This window comes from Neofelis nebulosa, chromosome X, assembly GCF_028018385.1.
Source record: "Neofelis nebulosa isolate mNeoNeb1 chromosome X, mNeoNeb1.pri, whole genome shotgun sequence".
In the NCBI taxonomy this organism is placed as follows: domain Eukaryota; kingdom Metazoa; phylum Chordata; class Mammalia; order Carnivora; family Felidae; genus Neofelis; species Neofelis nebulosa.
In genome coordinates this window covers 110,755,386-110,772,957 of record NC_080800.1, presented here as the reverse complement: position 1 = coordinate 110,772,957, position 17,572 = coordinate 110,755,386, and the positions used below count along the sequence as shown (strand labels likewise).

General features: G+C 40.6%; 1 pseudogene; it reads right to left on the bottom strand.

Moving 5' to 3' along the window:
• Nucleotides 1–14,305: 14,305 nt before the first annotated feature.
• LOC131502258 (large ribosomal subunit protein eL39-like) lies at nt 14,306–14,461 on the bottom strand (annotated as a pseudogene).
• Between the last annotated feature and the right edge of the window lie 3,111 nt (nt 14,462–17,572).

Here is a 17,572-nt window from a genome sequence, read left to right as displayed (position 1 = left end):
AGAACATCAGATGTTGGACTAGGGCCCACTTTAATCCAATATGACCTCACCTTAATTTGATTACGTCCACGGAGACCCTAGTTCTAATAAAGGCACATTCATAGGGACTGAAGGGTAAGAACTCGAGCTTATCTTGTTTTTGGAGGGGGGACACAGTGCAACCCACAACACATACCAACCATTGATTCTCAACACACATCCAGACAGACCATTATAAACTATTAAGTCAGGAGGCACTTGAGTGGCTCAGTCAGTTGAGCATCCGACTTCAGCTCAGGTCATGATCTTCCTGTCTGTGTGTTCAAGCCCCACATGGGGCTCGCTGCTGTCAGCACAAAGCCCGCTTCGGATCCTCTGTTCCCCTCTCTCTGCCCCTCCCCCACTTGTGCTTTCTCAAAAATAAAACATTTAAAAAATAAGCAGTTAAGTCGGATCATGTTACCACTCTACTCAGAAGCCTACAAAGGGTCTCAATTTGACCTGCAGTAAAAATTAAAATCCTTACGATAGCTATAAGGCCCTATAGGATTTGCATTGCTAATGCTAATGCTAATGCTTCCTTTTCTTTCTTTTTTTTTTTTTTTAATTTTAATGGTTATTTATTTTTGAGAGAGACAGACAGACAGAGGGTGACCAGGGAAGGGGTAGATAGAGAGGGAGACACAGAATCTGAAGCAGGCTCCAGGCTCTGAGCTGTCAGCTCAGAGCCCAACGCGGGACTCAAACTCATGGACCGCGAGATCATGACCTGAGTTGAAACCAGACGCCTAACCGACTGAGCCACCCAGGCGCCCCTCTCTCTTCCTTTTCTTACATTTCTCCCAACTCCCATTTATTCACGTAATGATCACTGTGCACTTCAATGTGCCTGAAATTGGGCTAAGTGCGAGATAGCCAAATGTGACAGCCAAATGTGATAAACGCAGTGATGGAAGTACTTACAAAATTAGGATGGGCTCAGATGAAGAAGTGGTCAATCAGATGCGAAAGGGGTTCGAGTCAAGGAAGTCTTAACCTCCTTGGAAGTTGAACCATCTGAGTTGGATCTTGAAAGATGAATAATAGTTCCCCAGGCAGACAGAAGAGATAAAAGCAGAGGGAACAGCATGTGCAAAGGCACAGAAGCATGAAACAACGTGACAGTTTGGAAAATCCAAAATAATTCACATTTCCTGGAGTTTAAAATGCAGGGCAGTGGATGGGAGGAGCCAGAGAGAAAGAGCCCACAGAAAAAGGTAATACTTGTCAGTGAAAATTATTTTGGTTGAACAAATTAAAATATTTGAAGATCCAAATAAATGCATTCATACAGTTGATTTACCTTACGAAATCATTCCATTTGGCTCAGAAAATATTTACTGATTTGTCTGCCGCATTTCAGGTAGTGTGCTAAGTACTGGGTACCCAAAAATTAGTAAGATCAATGAACCCCAAGCACAAGAAACATAAGAAAAACTACACCAAGGTATATGATAATCACATTGTTTAAAACCAGTGATGGAGAAAATCTTAAAAACAGCCAGAAGAGAAAAAAGACACATTACATACAGATGATAGGAGATTTCTCATCAGAAAAAAGGCATGCCAGCTGACAGTGGAACATCTTTAAACTAGTGAAAGAAAAAGAAGTCAGCTTAGACTTCTTCACCCGGTAACCAGATCTTTCAAAGCAAAGGCAAAATAAAGACTTTTTCAGATATACAAAAGCTAAATGAATTCAGCCCCAGAAGATCTGAACTCCAAGAAATGTTAAAGGAAGTCCTTCAGGCCTCATATAGGATGAAAATCTGGATCTTTATAGGGACATCTGGCTGGCTCAGTTGGAAGGGCATGTGATTCTTGTGCTCAGGGTTGTAAATTCAAGCCCAATGTTGGGTGTAGAGATTACTCAAAAATAAAATCTTTTAAAAGATCTGGTTCTCCAGGGCGCCTGGGTGGCTCAGTCGGTTAAGCGTCCGACTTCGGCTCAGGTCACGATCTTGCAGGTCTGCGAGTTCGAGCCCCGCGTCGGGCTCTGGGCTGATGGCTCAGAGCCTGGAGCTTGCTTCCAATTCTGTGTCTCCCTCTCTCTCTGCCCCTCCCCCGTTCATGCTATGTCTCTCTCTGTCTCAAAAATAAATAAACGTTAAAAAAAAAAAAATTAAAAAAAAAAAAAAAGATCTGGTTCTAGGGGTGCCTAGGTGGCTCAGTCAGTTAAGCATCTGAATTCAGCTCAGGTCATGATCTCCTGGTTCCTGAGTTTGAGCCCGGTGATGGGCTCTCTGATGTCAGCACAGAGCCCGCTTCGGATCCTCTGTCCCCTTCCCCCCCAGCTCTCTCTCTCTCAAAAATAAATAAACATTAAAAAATAATAAAATTAAATTAAAACAAATAAAATAAATTTAAAAACCTGGTTCTACATGAAGGAACGCAGAACACTGGAAATAGTATGTGTATTGGTATGAAGACTTCTCTCTTACTCAAAAATGATTTTAAAAATTATCAATATTTTGTGGGTTTGTAGCATATGTAAAAAAATATATGACAAAAATGGCACAAAGTTTGGGAGGGAATAAATGGAAGCATAGTATTGCATGGTTCTTATACTATATGTGAGTGTTATATATCACTTGAAGGTAGAATCTAATAAGCAAAGTATGTATACAAATAGTTTTCCCTTTGCTTCCTTCCAATATACACAAATTTCAGTTACCACAGTCTAGTTAAATAACATCAGTCTCTCAATTTTAGTCACCACAGTGTATTACCTGTGAGGAAGTGGATAAAGTACAGACTTTGCCACTAGCTCTTTGGGCCACAAAAAAACATGTAAATGACAGATGTGTTTCACGATCCTTAACCAATCACATCACTTCATTCAAAGTTTGCTGGCAACTGATCACTCCACGGCTGTTACTCAGTTCATCCACAAATAGCAAAGTGTGTGGTTGTGTTGACTCCTTGAATCCCAGTGATAAATCCAAGTGACATTTTATACAAAAAAAAAAAAATGATAAGAAAAAGAGAGAATTGGCCAACAATTCTTCTGCATGTGGACATCCAATTGTCCCTGCACCATCTACTAGATCCTGTGTTACATAACTTGATTTAAAACTTTTTTTGATTTCACTGTTTGTGTGATCGAGCCCCGTGTCGGGCTTCTCACTGTCAGGGCAGAGCCTGCTTGGGATTTTCCCTCTTTCTCTCTCTCTCTCTCTCTCTCTCTCTCTCTCTCTCTCTCTCTCCTCTCTTTCTCTCTCTCTCAAAATAAATAAATAAACATTTTAAAAATTTATCAAATAGTAAAATCCACCTAGGAAATAATTTTGTGCCTTTTTCATACATTCTATTTCTTTGTCTTTCTGTGCTGATTTCCAAATAATTTTTCTTTCTTTCTTTCTTTCTTTCTTTCTTTCTTTCTTTCTTTCTTTCCTGAGAGTGACGCACACACAAGCAGGGAAGGGGCAGAGGGAGAAAGAGAGAGAGAATCCCAAGCAGGCTCCACACCCAGCACAGAGTCCGACACGGGGCTCAATCTCACAACCATGAGATCATGACCTGAGCCGAAATCAAGAATTGGATACCTAACTGACTGAGCCACTAAGGTACCCAGAATAATTTCTTTTTTTAAATTGAGGTGTTATTGACATGTGTAACATGATATTAGTTTCAGATGTACAACATAATGCTTTTTGATATTTGTATATATTGTGAAATGATTCCCACAATAAGTCTAGTTAACATCTGTCATTACCACACAATTACAAATTTTTTTTTCTTGTGATGTGTTTTCACTCATATGTGGATCTTGAGAAACTTAACAGAAGACCATGAGGGAGGGGAAGGGGGGAAAAAGTTACAGAGAGGGAGGGAGGCAAACCATAAGAGACTCTTAAGGACTGAGAACAAACTGAGGGTTAATGGGGGGGGGGGAGAAGGGAAAGTGGGTGATGGGCATTGAGGAGAGCACGTGTTGGGATGAGCACTGGATGTTGTATGGAAACGAATTTGACAATAAATTGTATTTTAAAAAAAAGAACTTTCCGTTTTCTTATGAATTTCTTTGGCAATGTCTTTGGATTCACTAATTGTCTAATTAATTGGGCTTAATCTGCTGTTAATCTCTTCCATTGATTGAGTTCTTAATTTCGATCATGATTTTTTTTAACTTCTAGAAGTTTGATGAAATAAGTTTTCAAATATTCCTTAGAAATCCTTGTTCGCTGCACACATTATTTATTTATTTAAACATAATAAACGTAGTTCTTATATTCTGTGTCTAATAACTCCAGTTCTCACTGGTGGTAATTCCGTTCTCTGGCTCTTAACTTTTTTGTGAGTTGCTCACTTCCCTTATAAAATCAGCTGAATAAATTTTTCAGATCTAGGATAAAGGTGAATTTCTTCAGCCAAGGATCTATGTCTGCTTTTGCTAAGAAACATTAGCAGGCCGGGATCACTTTAAATTTATGACTAGAGATTTCTTGAGTCACCCAGGCGGTGTGAATTGGGGCTACATGATGACAGCTTCTGGGCCAATCTTTTTCCTCTGTGTCCTGCTTGGCACCACCTAGGAAATACTCCTTTGTAGTCCCCTGGGGGAGTGCGAGAGCAAGCTAAGGTCTCCTTCATGAGGGTTTCTTCCTTTTGGACATGAATTTCATGGGAAAAGAACTTCTATTAGACTTTCCACCTTTAACGGGGCCCTGAGCTTGTGTCTTTTACCCCTGTGTTTTGGGTGGCTTTTGCAAAGCTGAAATCCTCAAACTCCCCCAAATACCACAATTGTATTTAGGACAAAGCCGATTTCGTTGCTTCGCTTCACTGTGTTCTCACAGTCGCTGAGGTTTTATCCTGGTAATTCCTTACCTTGCGGGGCTTTGAGACTTTTAAGTAGATGTTTTCTCATCTATTAACCAGTCCTTTTTGTTGTCTTCGGCATTGAAAGCCTATACTCCCTTGTTGGCCCACTTCGACAGAGCTTCTGGATCCACTAAAACTCCTTTTACAGAGGTCAGAAAAGATCACTGAGCTGCCATATCAATTTGACATACCTTTCATTCCTATCTAATTCAACCTCTCCACAGTTTCTGACACACCTGATTATTCCTTCCCTCTTGGAACTGGCTTCTGGCTTTCACAACACCTCACTTCCCTACACGCCTCCTGAAGGACCATTCCTCGGGGCTCCGATCTGGGCCTTCTCATGTCTAGATTTCCTCTGCCACCATTCTGCCTTGAGCCCCATCACTGGATGGCCTCTGCTCATTCTGCTCTTCAACCAATCCATTGTCACTATAGCAACCAGAGTGATCATTTAAAAATGAAACTCTGGGGACACCTGGGAGGCGCAGTAGGTTAAGCCTCTGACTCTTGATTTCAGCTCTGGTCATGATCTCACGGTTCATGGGTTCGAGCCCTGCATCAGGCTCCGAGCTGCCAGTGACTGGCCTGCTTGAGATTCTCTCTTTCTGCTTTGCTCACTCTCTCTCTCTTTCTCTCTCTCAAAACATAATACAATACAAGAAAAAGAAATAAAGAAAATCTTTTAAAAAATGAAAACTGCATCATGTCATTTTGCTCAAGTCGAACCCTACAAAATACTGCATTTGAACTTTAGATAAATTCCAAACTGTTTGACATTACCCACAAAACCTTGAATGATCTAACTCCTGCCTATATATCCATAATTATCCCTTTATATAATACTGAAGACAAACTGACTTTTTCCAGTTCTTCAAATATGTCACACTTTTTTTCCATCTCAGACCCCCTTTTTTTTTTTGCAATTTTTTTAAAGTAGGCTCCATGCCCAACATGGGGCTTGAACTCACAGCCCTGAGACTGAGGTGCATGGTCTACCCATCGAGCCAGCGAGATGCCCCCCCACTCCCCCTGCTGCCTCAGATCCTTGACCCTTGCTGTTCCCTCTTTCTGCAACATTGTTCCATGCTTTTTGCATGGCTCACTCCTATTCATAATTCACATCTCACTTTAACTCTTCCTTCTCAAAGACTTTCCTTGAGCATCTAATCCAAAGGCATCTTGTTCTTTTCCTTTAGAAAATGTATCATAATTTGTGATTAAATATTTATTGTCAGTTTATTTATTTGAGGTCTATTCCCTCAATTATCTTTCAATGTCAGGAAGGTAAGGGTGCCCAGTTGGCTCAGTCCATAGAGCATACAACTCTTCATCTCAGGGTCTTGAGTTTAAGCACCATGTTGGGAGTAGAGCTTACTTTTAAAAACTGTCAGGAAGGTAGAGACCCTCTTTGGTATCTTCCCACTCTATGCCCAGGACTTAGCACTGTTTTTGACACATAACAGGCATTCAAGAAGCAGACCTACATGAAAAGCACAATTACGGCGTCGCCTGGGTGGCTCAATCGGTTAAGCCACCGACTCTTGGTTTTGTCTCAGGTCATGATCTCACGGTTCGTGGGTTCAAACCCCATGTCAGGCTTTGCTCTGGGAGTGTGGAGCCTGCTAGGGATTCTCTCTCTCTCCCTCTCTTTGCCCCTCCCCCATTCCCCCCCCTTCTCTCTCTCTCTCTCTCTCAAAATAAATAAATAAACTTTACAAAAATTTAAAAAAAGAAAAGCACAATTATAATGAGAAATTCCATGTTGCTCACAGAATTAGAACCAAGAGGTATGAGTTACATGACAATAATCCTCATAGAGATCAGACTAGAATAAAACACATCTGTCAATGGATCTATAATGCTTAAAGCCATATAGCCTACATTACTTTCCCCTTTCCTCAACAACTCAACCCACGGCTTTTCATTGTTATCTACACTTTCGTTAAAGCAAAAAAATAATCATCTACAAATAGTGTATTTCTCATATTGGCTCGGAATTTCATTATTTGGAACTCTGAAAACATTCTCCTACAGATCCAACATTATACACACTGGATAGGTTCCTTTGTGTAGTACATAATGTTTAACGCATAACTCATTTATGCATTTAAAAATGTGGCCGGAACTAGAGTGTATTATGCTAAGTGAAAGAAGTCAGTCAGAGAAAGACAGATATCATACGATTTTACTCATATGTGGAATTTGAGAAACACAATAGATGAACACAGGGGAAGGGAAGGAAAAATAAGATAAAAACAGAGAGGGAGGCAAACCATAAGAGAATTTTAAATACAGAGAACAAACTGAGGGTTGCTGGAGGGGAGGTAGATGGGGGGATGGGTTAAATGGGTGATGGGCATTAAGGAGGGCACTTTTTGAGATGAGAACTGGGTGTCATATGTAAGAGATGAATCACTGGGTTATCCTGAAGCCAAGACTACACTGCATGTTAGTTAACTTGAATTTAAATTAAAAAAAAAATAAAAGATAGTTCTAGGGGTGCCTGAGTGGCTCAGTCAGTTAGGCATCCAACTCTTGATTTCAACTCAGGTCATGATCTCACGGTTCCTGAGTTCCAGCCCTGCATAGGGCTCTGTGCTAATCACACAGAGCCTGCTTGGGATTCTCTCCCTCTCTCTGCCCCTCTCCTGCTCGTGCTCTCTCTCTATCTGAAAATAAATAAATAAATTTTAAAAAATTATTTTAAAAAGATAGTTCTTAAAAAATATATTAGGGGCGCCTGGGTGGCTCAGTCGGTTAAGCGGCCGACTTCGGCTCTGGTCATGATCTCACAGTCCGTGAGTTTGAGCCCCGCGTCCGGGCTCTGTGCTGACAGCTCAGAGCCTGGAGCCTGTTTCGGATTCTGTGTCTCCCTCTCTCTGACCCTCCCCCGTTCATGCTCTGTCTCTCTCTGTCTCAAAAATAAATAAACGTTAAAAAAAAATTAAAAAAATAAAATAAAATAAATTAAAAAAATATATATTAATTGAGCATTGGAGTGCCTGGCTGGCTCAGTTGGTGGAGCATGGGACTCTTGATCTCAGAATTGTGAGTTTGAGCCCCATGTTGGGTGTAGAAATTACTTAAAATAACTTAAAATATTTTTAAATTTTTTTAATGTTTATTTTTGAGAGAGAGAGAGAGAGAGAGAGAGCCAGCAGGGGAGGGGCACAGAGAGAAGGAGACCCAGAATCCGAAGCAGGCTCCAGGCTCTGAGCTGTCAGCACAGAGCTCGTTGCAGGGCTTGAACCCACGAACTGCGAGATCATGACCTGAGTGGAAGCTGGACACTCAACCGACTGAGCCACCCCAGTGCCCCTAAAATAAAATAAAATGTTAAAAAAATACATTGAGCACTCAGGGCACCTGGGTGGTTCAGTGGGTTAGGCACCCCACTTCGGTTTGTCATGATCTCACGGTTCGTGGGTTTGAGCCCCATGTCCGGCTCTGTGCTGACAGCTCAGAGCCTGGAGCTGCTTCGGATTCTGTGTCTCCCTCCCCCTCTGCCTCTCCCCTGCTCACTCTCTCTCTCTCTCTCAAAAATAAATAAATTAAAAAAAATTTTTTACTCTCAAAAATAACATTAAAAAATTTTTTTAATTAAAAAAAAATTAATTGAGCTCTAACTTGTGCCAGGAAATGTTCTAGCCCTGATGATAATAATAATAAATAATAAATAATAATGAAATAGACAAAACTCCCTGTCCTCAGGGTATCTTCTATCTTGTATCCATATGATAAGACAGAAAAGAAAGAAGTAAAATATCTGGAATGGTAGATGGTGATATAGGCTCCCTTGAATGAAGGACCGAGAGAGGGGATGGGGGAGGGCCGACTTAGCTTATCGTTAGTGGAATCTGTATCCTAGTGTGTTAAAAAAAGGATTTGAGGTAGAAATTATTTATAGAACCTAATGATCATAAATGAAATAATACCAGAAAAGACTGTCAACTGAGAAAATGTATAAAAACATACTTCCTTCTCTACAGCAGTAGGACAGGCAGAGAACGACTTAGACTTTTAAGTCACTGACAAGCTCTCACGGCCTGGGACGGGGTCTCCAAAAAGGCTGTGGCTGGAAAGGGTAAGAGGCCCAAAGCAGTGATGGAAATTCTAGGAAGGAAGAAGTAAGGTGTCAAGAAGGAAGGCACACTTCTTGCTGATGGTATGAACTGCCGTGGACAAGCAGTCCCACTATTCAGTTGCTACTTGGCTGTCATTTGTTCCCCTACAATTATGACTGTTCTTGACCACGATCTGTTTCTTATCTGGCATAGTACAGTTGTATAACGTTTCCCTTGTTATTCTATCCCCCCAAATACTTAATTTGAGGAGCTTTTCTAGTAAACTGAATTGTCAGTAACGTAAGGAAGTGGCAAAAAAGATCCCTTCAGTTCCCTACCTGTACCATCAAAATTTATATTAAAAGAATTCAGATAGCCAGTATCCTACTCTGGCTCCCTTTCTCTTTGCCCTCCCCTGCTCTCATGAGCACTCCCACTCTCTCTCTGTCAAAAATAAATAAACATCATTTGTTTGTTTATTTATTGATTGATTTTTGACAGAGAGAGAGTGGAGTGGGGAAGGGGAAGAGAGGGAGGGGGAACAGAGGATCCAAAGCGAACTCCGTGCTGACAACAGCAAGCCCCGACGTGGGAGTCAAACCCCCAAACCGTGAGATCATGACCTGAGCTGAAGTCGGATGCTCAGCCGGCTGAGCCACCCCGGCGCCCCTATTTTTTTGTGTGATTTTTAAAAGATTTTCTAGGGGCGCCTGGGTGGCTCAGTCGGTTGAGCGTCCCGACTTCGGCTCTGGTCACGATCTCCGGTTTGTGAGTTCCAGCCCCGCGTCAGGCTCTGTGCTGACAGCTCAGAGCCTGGAGCCTGCTTCATATTCTGGGTCTCCCTCTCACTCTGTCTGCCCTCTCCTGCTCACGCTGTCTCTCTCTGTCTCTCAAAAATAAAATAAACATTAAAAAAATGTTTTTTAAATAAACATTAAAAAAATTAAAAAAAAATTCTACATACGAGATAAATCCATAATGTAAAATTTCCCCCAAAGAAAAGCCTCAGGCCCAGATGGTTTCATGAAAGAATTCTACCAAATGTTTCAAGATTTAACTCCAATTTTGCACAATCCCATGCAGAAAATAGAAGGGGAGGGAACACTTCCCAATTCATTTTGTGAAGCCAGTATTCCCTCTGATACCCCTCCATGGATATCTCAGTGGGGAAGGGAGAGAGAGCCGAAGCTTGCCATGGGCCTGCAGAGATGAGAGTCCTGGCTCCTGGGGCACCTGGGTGACTCAGTGAGTTAAGCATCTGGCTCTTGATTTTGGTTCCGGTCATGATCTCACGGTCGGTGAGATGGAGCCCCTCACTGGGCTCTGCAATGACAGTACAGAGCCTGCTTGGGATTCTCTCTCTCCCTCTGCCCCTCTCCCCCCGCAAAAATAAATAAATAAACTTTTTTTTTTTTTTTTTTAATCCTGGCTCCCGATTTGGCTTTCTCTGACACCACCTTGAGCCGGGGGGGGGGGGGGGGGGGGGAGGGAGGTGGTGGCATGCAGCCCTATGTTGCTACTGCCTTCCTGGTGTCGAATATTCTAAGCTACCCACTCAGCATTTGCTGTGGATGGGGGCGGGACCACAGTTTTTCCTGTGATGTTTGGCTGGAGTAGAGCATCAACAAAATGTTTTCTGTCTTGCTAGGTCGCCTCTCTCCCGTTTTTTGTTTTGTTTTGTTTTGTTTTGTTTTGTTTTGTTTTGTTTTTGGCTAAAGAGGGCACATGTTTATTGGGGCTCTTTGGGGCTGTTCCTGTTAGCATTTCTGGGTTGCCAACTTCTTCATCTCCATGTCTGAGATATATGAGGCAAAATAATACCCAGGGAACTCAGCCCCACATTGTTCCTCAGGTCCTGAGATCCCTAGCCCGTATGATATGTCTGCTTCTATTCAACCGTCAGCATCTTCTCATGTTTCTTTTATACATAATGTACAGGATTTTCATTTGTACCTAGAGGGAGAAATAGGGAAAAATATGCCTACACCATATTCCTGGAAGAAGAAGTCTTCTCGATAAATTTGTTTTAAACAAAGGAACTTTAATTCTCAAAGTTTCTTATATTTTAAATTATAGTGTGCTAAATAAATATTCAGATCACTCTATTTCTTAAATTTCTTTATGCACTTATAAACAACAGTAAAAGGAATTTTAATATCTTGGTAAAAAATGCTAAGAGCACAGAACATCGTTACTTTGTCGTGAATCATTAAGATCTCTTTGCACAGTTCAGCTCCCATGGTCATTTTTACGGTGCAACACTACTATGCTAAGAGAGAACTTCCTGTACTATACACCCTAAAAAGCAAGCATTAAAAGAATTAACTACAAAGAGTTATAATTAATAAGTTAACAAGGGAGATGAGACGTAATAATTTAAAGTACTCGGTTAACCCAAAGGAATGTGGAAGAAGGAACAAAGAAGATATGGGACACATAGATGACAAATAGTGAAAAGGTAGACTTAAACTCAGACCTATCAATGACCATATGGAATAGAGATGGTTAATACACCCTGATTAAGAGGCAGTGCTTTTCAGGGTACCTGGCCGGCTCAGTCTGTGGAGCATGGGACTCTTGATCTTAGGGTTGTGAGTTCAAGTCCCACACTGGGAGCAGAGATTACTTGAGAATAGAATGTTAACATAAAAACAGCAGTGATTGTCATACTGGATAACAAAACGAGATTAGTTAATGCCACTTTCAAGAAACTTTTGGGGCCCCTGGTGGCTCATTCAGGTGAGCATTCTACTTTTGATTTCGGCTCAGGTCGTGATCCCAGCCAGGGTCATGGGATTGAGCCCTGAGTTGGGCTCTGTACTAAGCATGGAGCCTGCATAAGATTCTCGCTCTGCCCCCTCGCCTCCTTGTGCTCCCTCTCTCTCTCTTTCTCTAAAAAGAAAAAAAGAAAGAAACTTTAAATATAAAGATGAATAGGTTAAAACTAAATGAGCAGATAAAGATACTGTGCTAATAATAATCAAAAGAAAGCCGAAATGGTACTATTAATATCAGGCAAAGTAGATTTCAGAATAAAACTATTATCAAGGATAAAGATGATCATTTTATAATGATAAAGGGGTCAATTCTTCAAGATAACATAAAGCCTAAATATTTATATGCCTAATAACAGAGTTTCAAATTACATGAAGCAAAAACTGAACTGCGAAAAGAAATAGACAAACCCAGAATTATAGTTGGAGACTTCAACACCCTTCCTCAATAAATAAGACAAGTGGACAGAAAATCATTAAGGCTATAGAAGACCTGAACGACATTATCAGCTAATTTGCCCTAATTGATAGTTATAGAACACTCCACCACTAGCAGCAGAATAGATATTCTTTTTAAGTACACACATTGACCAAGATAGAACATATCCTGGGCCATAAAATGGGTCTCAATGCATTTAAAGGGATTCAAAGTATGTTCTCTGATCACAGTGGAACTAAATTAGAAATCAATAGCAGAAAGACATCTGGGAAATTCTCAAATATTTAGAAACTAAATAACACACTTTTAAGTGACACGGGGGTCAAAATAGATTCAAAAGGATTTTAAAAATATTTTGAACTGGGGGCACCTTGATCTCAGGGTGGTGGGTTTGAGCCCCACATTGGGTGCAAAGATTACTTAAAAAAATAAATAAACCTAAAAAATTTTGAACTGAATCGAAATGAAAACACAACACATCAAAATGTATGATGGGCAGCTAAAGCAGTGCTTAGAGGAAAATTTAGAGCAATAAATGTCTATGTTAGAAAAGAAGCTAGTTCTAAGGACTTGAATCAATTACTTCAACTTCCGACTTAAAAACCTAGAAAAAGAAGATCAAATAAAACTCCAAGAGAGCAACCTCCCCCCCCCATAATAAAGATTAAAGCAGAAATCAGTAAAATAGAAAAATATGAAAATAGAGAAAATCATGGGCACCTGGATGACTCAGTCAGTACAGCTTGTGACTCTTGATGTTATGGTCATGAGTTCGAACCCTACCCTGGGTGTAAAGGTTACTTAAATAAATAAACTTTAAAAAATAAAAATAGAGAAAATCAATGAAATGAAAATTTAGCTCTCTGGGAAGTTAAATAATACTGATAAACCTCTAGCCAGATGGATCGCAAAAAAAGAGAGAAGGAAGTGCCTGCCTGGCTCAGTCTGTAGAGTATACAACTCTTGATCTTGGGGCTGTGAGTTTAAGCCCCACTTTGGGTGTAGAGATTACTTAGAAATAAGTAAATCAGATAAATAAATAAATAAATATTTAAAAAAGAGAGAGAAGACGCAAATTCCTAATATGAAATGAGATGACACCACTATAGGCTCTACAGATATTTAAAAGACAGAATGTTATGAACAACTTATGTCTATAAATATAATGACTTAGGGGGTGCCTGGCTGGCTCAGTTGGGGGAACTTGTAACTCTTGATCTTGGGGTTGTGAGTTTGAGTCTCATGTTGGGCGTTGAGATTACTTAAGTTAAAAAACTCATGAAATGATCATAATAATGGCCAGAAAAGAAACAGAAATAATAAAATGCTTCTCTTAAAAAAATTCACTAACTTAGATAAAGTGGACTTCTTTCAAAGAAGCCACCTACTAAAACTCACTCAAGAAGAAGTATATAAGTCGAATAGCTCTCTATTAAAGAAATTAAACTTACTAAAAAGCTTCCCACAAAGAAAATTCCAAGCTCAGATGACATCCCAGGTAAATTCTACCTGCCATCTAGAAAAGAAGTATTAATTCTACACAAACGCCTTTAGAAAATGAAGAAGCTGGAATACCTCCAAATTCATTTTATGAAGCCAGTATTAATCTGATACCAAAACTATACTAAGGAATCACAAGAAATGAAAACTACAGACCATAATCCCTCATGAACACAGATACAAAAGTTCTTAATAAGATATTAGTATATCAAATTAAGCCAACTATTTAAAGGACAACGCACCAAGGTTGGGAACAGTCGAAAACCAATCAATGCAGGGGGCACATGGCTGGCTCAGTCAGAGGAGGGTGCAACTCTTGATCTTGGGGTCGTGAGTTCAAGCACCACATTGGGTGTAGAGATTACTTAAATAAATAAATATTTTACAAAAGAAAATCAATCAATGTAGCTCAGCAACAACAACAACAAAATCCCATATGATCATCACAACTGATGTAGAAAACTTATTTGATAAAATCCAACATCCATTTCTTTTCAGACAAGGGTCTCACATGTTTATTTCTGAACCCACCTACTGATACAGAAGCATAGTAACAAAGAAACATTATTTCCCCAATAAAATGTGTCTATTGTTCAGGTAGTAGGGGGGTTTACAGAGGGAGAGGAGAGGAACACGTGACCTTCATGCAGCATAAAAACGTGTGCCATCTCATGTGCGACCCCTTATAGGCCCAGTTTGGTTCTTCTCCAATGCCTCCTCTTGGAGTTGTACTTGATTTTATTACCAGTTTTTATCCCAGTCTACTGGGGAATGGAACGATTCTGCTTTTGTTTCTTGGCTGGGAATTGCTTGATCCTGAAAGTCTTGTTAGAAGACATGGTGAGGAACAGTCAACCACACACACTACAATGGCAGAGAAAAGGCTCTTTTTTTAATAACAATTTTTTAAACTATTTTTAATTTTTTTTAAATTATTTTTTATTTTTTTTATTTTTTATTTTTGAGAGAGAGAGAGAGAGAGAGAAAGAGAGAGAGAGAGAACGAGCATGAGCAGGGAAGGCGCAGAGAGAGAGGGAGACACAGAATTCAAAGCAGGCTTCAGACTCTGAGCTGTCAGCACAGAGCCCCATGAGGGGCTTGAACTCATGAACTGCAAGATCAAGGTCTGAGCCCAAGTAGGATGCTTAACCGACTGGGCCACCCGGTCGCCCCTAAAACTATTTTCTTAAGTTTATTTATTTTAGAGAGAGAGAGAGAGGGAGGCAGACTATGACCAGGGGAGGGGCAGAGAGAGAGAGGGAGAGAGAGAATCCCAAGCAGGCTCCTTGCTATCAGCTTAGAGCCTGAGTGGGGCTGGACCTCACAAACCATGAGGTCATGACCTGAGCAGAAATCAAGAGTCAGATTCTTAACCAACTGAGCCCCTAATAACAATTTTTAAAGGCTTTTTTTTTTTTTTAGTAATCTTTACACCCAAAGTGGGGTCTGAACCCACACCCCGGGATCAAAAAGTCATATGCTCCACCAACTGAGCCAGTCAGATGCCCTCCAACATCCATTTCTGATAAAAATTTCCAGAAATCTAATAATAGGAGAAACCTTCCTCCACCTGATAAAGGGCATCTACTAAAACCTACAGCTGATATTGTCAATGGTGAAAGGCTGAATGCTCTCTCTCTAAGACTGGGAACGAGGTAAGGATGTCTGTCCTTTCCATTTATAGTCAATGTATTATTAGAGTTTCTAATGAGCGCAATAAGGCAAGAAAAAGAAAAATTTTTGAGATAGAAAAGAAGGAAGTAAAACTGTTTCTGTTCTCTGAGACATAATCATCTTTATAGAAAACCCCACTAGAAGCTACAAAAAAGTTATTACAACAAATAACTGAGTTTAGCAAAGTTGTGGGATACAAGATCAATATCAAAAAAAAAAAAATTCAATTGTAGGGATGCCTGGCTGACTCAGTCAATTTACCGAGCATGCAACTCTTGATCTCAGAGCCATGAGTTCGAGCTCCACATTGGGGGTAGAGATTACTTTAAAAAAAATATTTGCAAAAAGAAAGACTCACTTCTACTTAGTTATCAGTTCTCTCCAAATTGATCTACATGTTCAATGCAGTGTTAATCCAAATCTCAGATTTTTTTTTTGTGGAAATCAATAAACTGGCTCTAAAATTCATATGGAATTTTGAAAGACTGTGAATAGTGAAAATAACTTCGAGAAAAAGGACAATGTTGGAGAACTAGCATTATTTGATTTCAAGACATGTTATAAAGCTACAGTAATCAGGAGTGTGGTATTAGAGTAAAGACAAATAGATCAATGTAACAAAATACAGACTCAGAAATGACCCACATATATAGGGGACAACTGATTTTTTACAAAGCGCAAATACAACTCAGTGGGTAAAGGATCGTATTTTCAACAAATGATACTGAAATATTTTTGTTGTTGTTGTTTATTTATTTAGGGACACCCGGGTGGCTCTATCCATTGAGCATCTGACTTCAGCTCAGGTCATGATCTCACGGTTTGTGAGTTCAAGCCCCCCATCAGACTCACTGCTGTCCCCTCCTCTCTCTGCCTCTCCCCACACTTGCAGAGTGAGGGGAGGGGCAGAGAGAGAAGGAGAGAGAGAATCCCAAGCAGGCTCCATGCCGCCAGCACAGAGCCTGACTCAGGGCTCCATCGTACACACTGTGAGATCATGACCTGAGCTGAAATCAAGAGTCAGACGCTCAAGCAACAGAGCCATCCAAGCACTCCTTTCTTTCTTTCTTTTAAAATTTTTATTTTTAAGTAATCTCTACACCCAATGTGGGACTCAAACTCACAACCCCAAGATCAAGGGTCACATGCTCCAATGACTGAGCCAGCCAGGTGCCCCGGGAGGCATAGGTTTTAAAAGCTTACACAATGAGGGGCGCCTGGGTGGCTCGGTCGGTTGAGCGTCCGACTTCGGCTTGTGGCCTTCTTGGCCCTGTGTTGAAAAGCAAACTGGGGGGGCGCCTGGGTGGCGCAGTCGGTTAAGCGTCCGACTTCAGCCAGGTCACGATCTCACGGTCCGTGGGTTCGAGCCCCGCGTCGGGCTCTGGGCTGACGGCTCAGAGCCTGAAGCCTGCTTCCGATTCTGTGTCTCCCTCTCTCTGTGACCCTCCCCCGTTCATGCTCTGTCTCTCTCTGTCTCAAAAATAAATAAACATTAAAAAAAATTTTTAAAAAAAAAAGCTTACACAATTAATATATTTTATTTGCAGGGAAAATTTTCAGCATCTTTTTCTATTGTTTCAGATCCTAGGCATGGGTTTTGGTTTTAAGGCAGACAATAGAGTAAGGTAAAAAGTGAAAGGAAAAGTCTTCCTCTGCCTTTGTCATACCCTGATCTTGTCTCTAGGCATCGCCATCATTAGTAGTCTCTTGCAAACTCAGCCTCAAATTTTCTACAATATGCAAGCAGAGAGAGAAAGAATTTTTTTGTTTACTTTTGTTCAGACGCCAAGGGCATTACATGGAAGGTAAGGTCCAGTGCAAATAGACCTCCTTTATTCTCTTTAACAGCTGCATGCTATTCCTCTGGCTGATGTACCTTCATTTATTTCACTACTCAGTCATGGATATGTAAGCTCTTTCTAGCTGTTTGCTATTTCAGTATTGCAATGAATGTCTTTGTTAAAAATTTTATTGATTTATTTTGAAAGAGAGCGATTGGCAATTGGGGAGGGGCAGAGAGAGAGAGAGAGAGAGAGAGAGAATCCTAAGCAGGCTCCACACTGTCTGTGCAGAGCCAGACTCAGGGCTCGATCCCACAAACCATGAGATCACAACCTGAACCGAAATCAAGAGTCGGTCACTTCACCGTCTGAGCCACCCAAGCGCCCCTGTAATGAACGTTCTTAAATAATGTTTTCTCTGCTTGTGGGCATGTATTTGTAGGGAAAAGTTACAAAACTTGGATTGCAAGGTGGTGTGGAGCGATTAAATGCGTG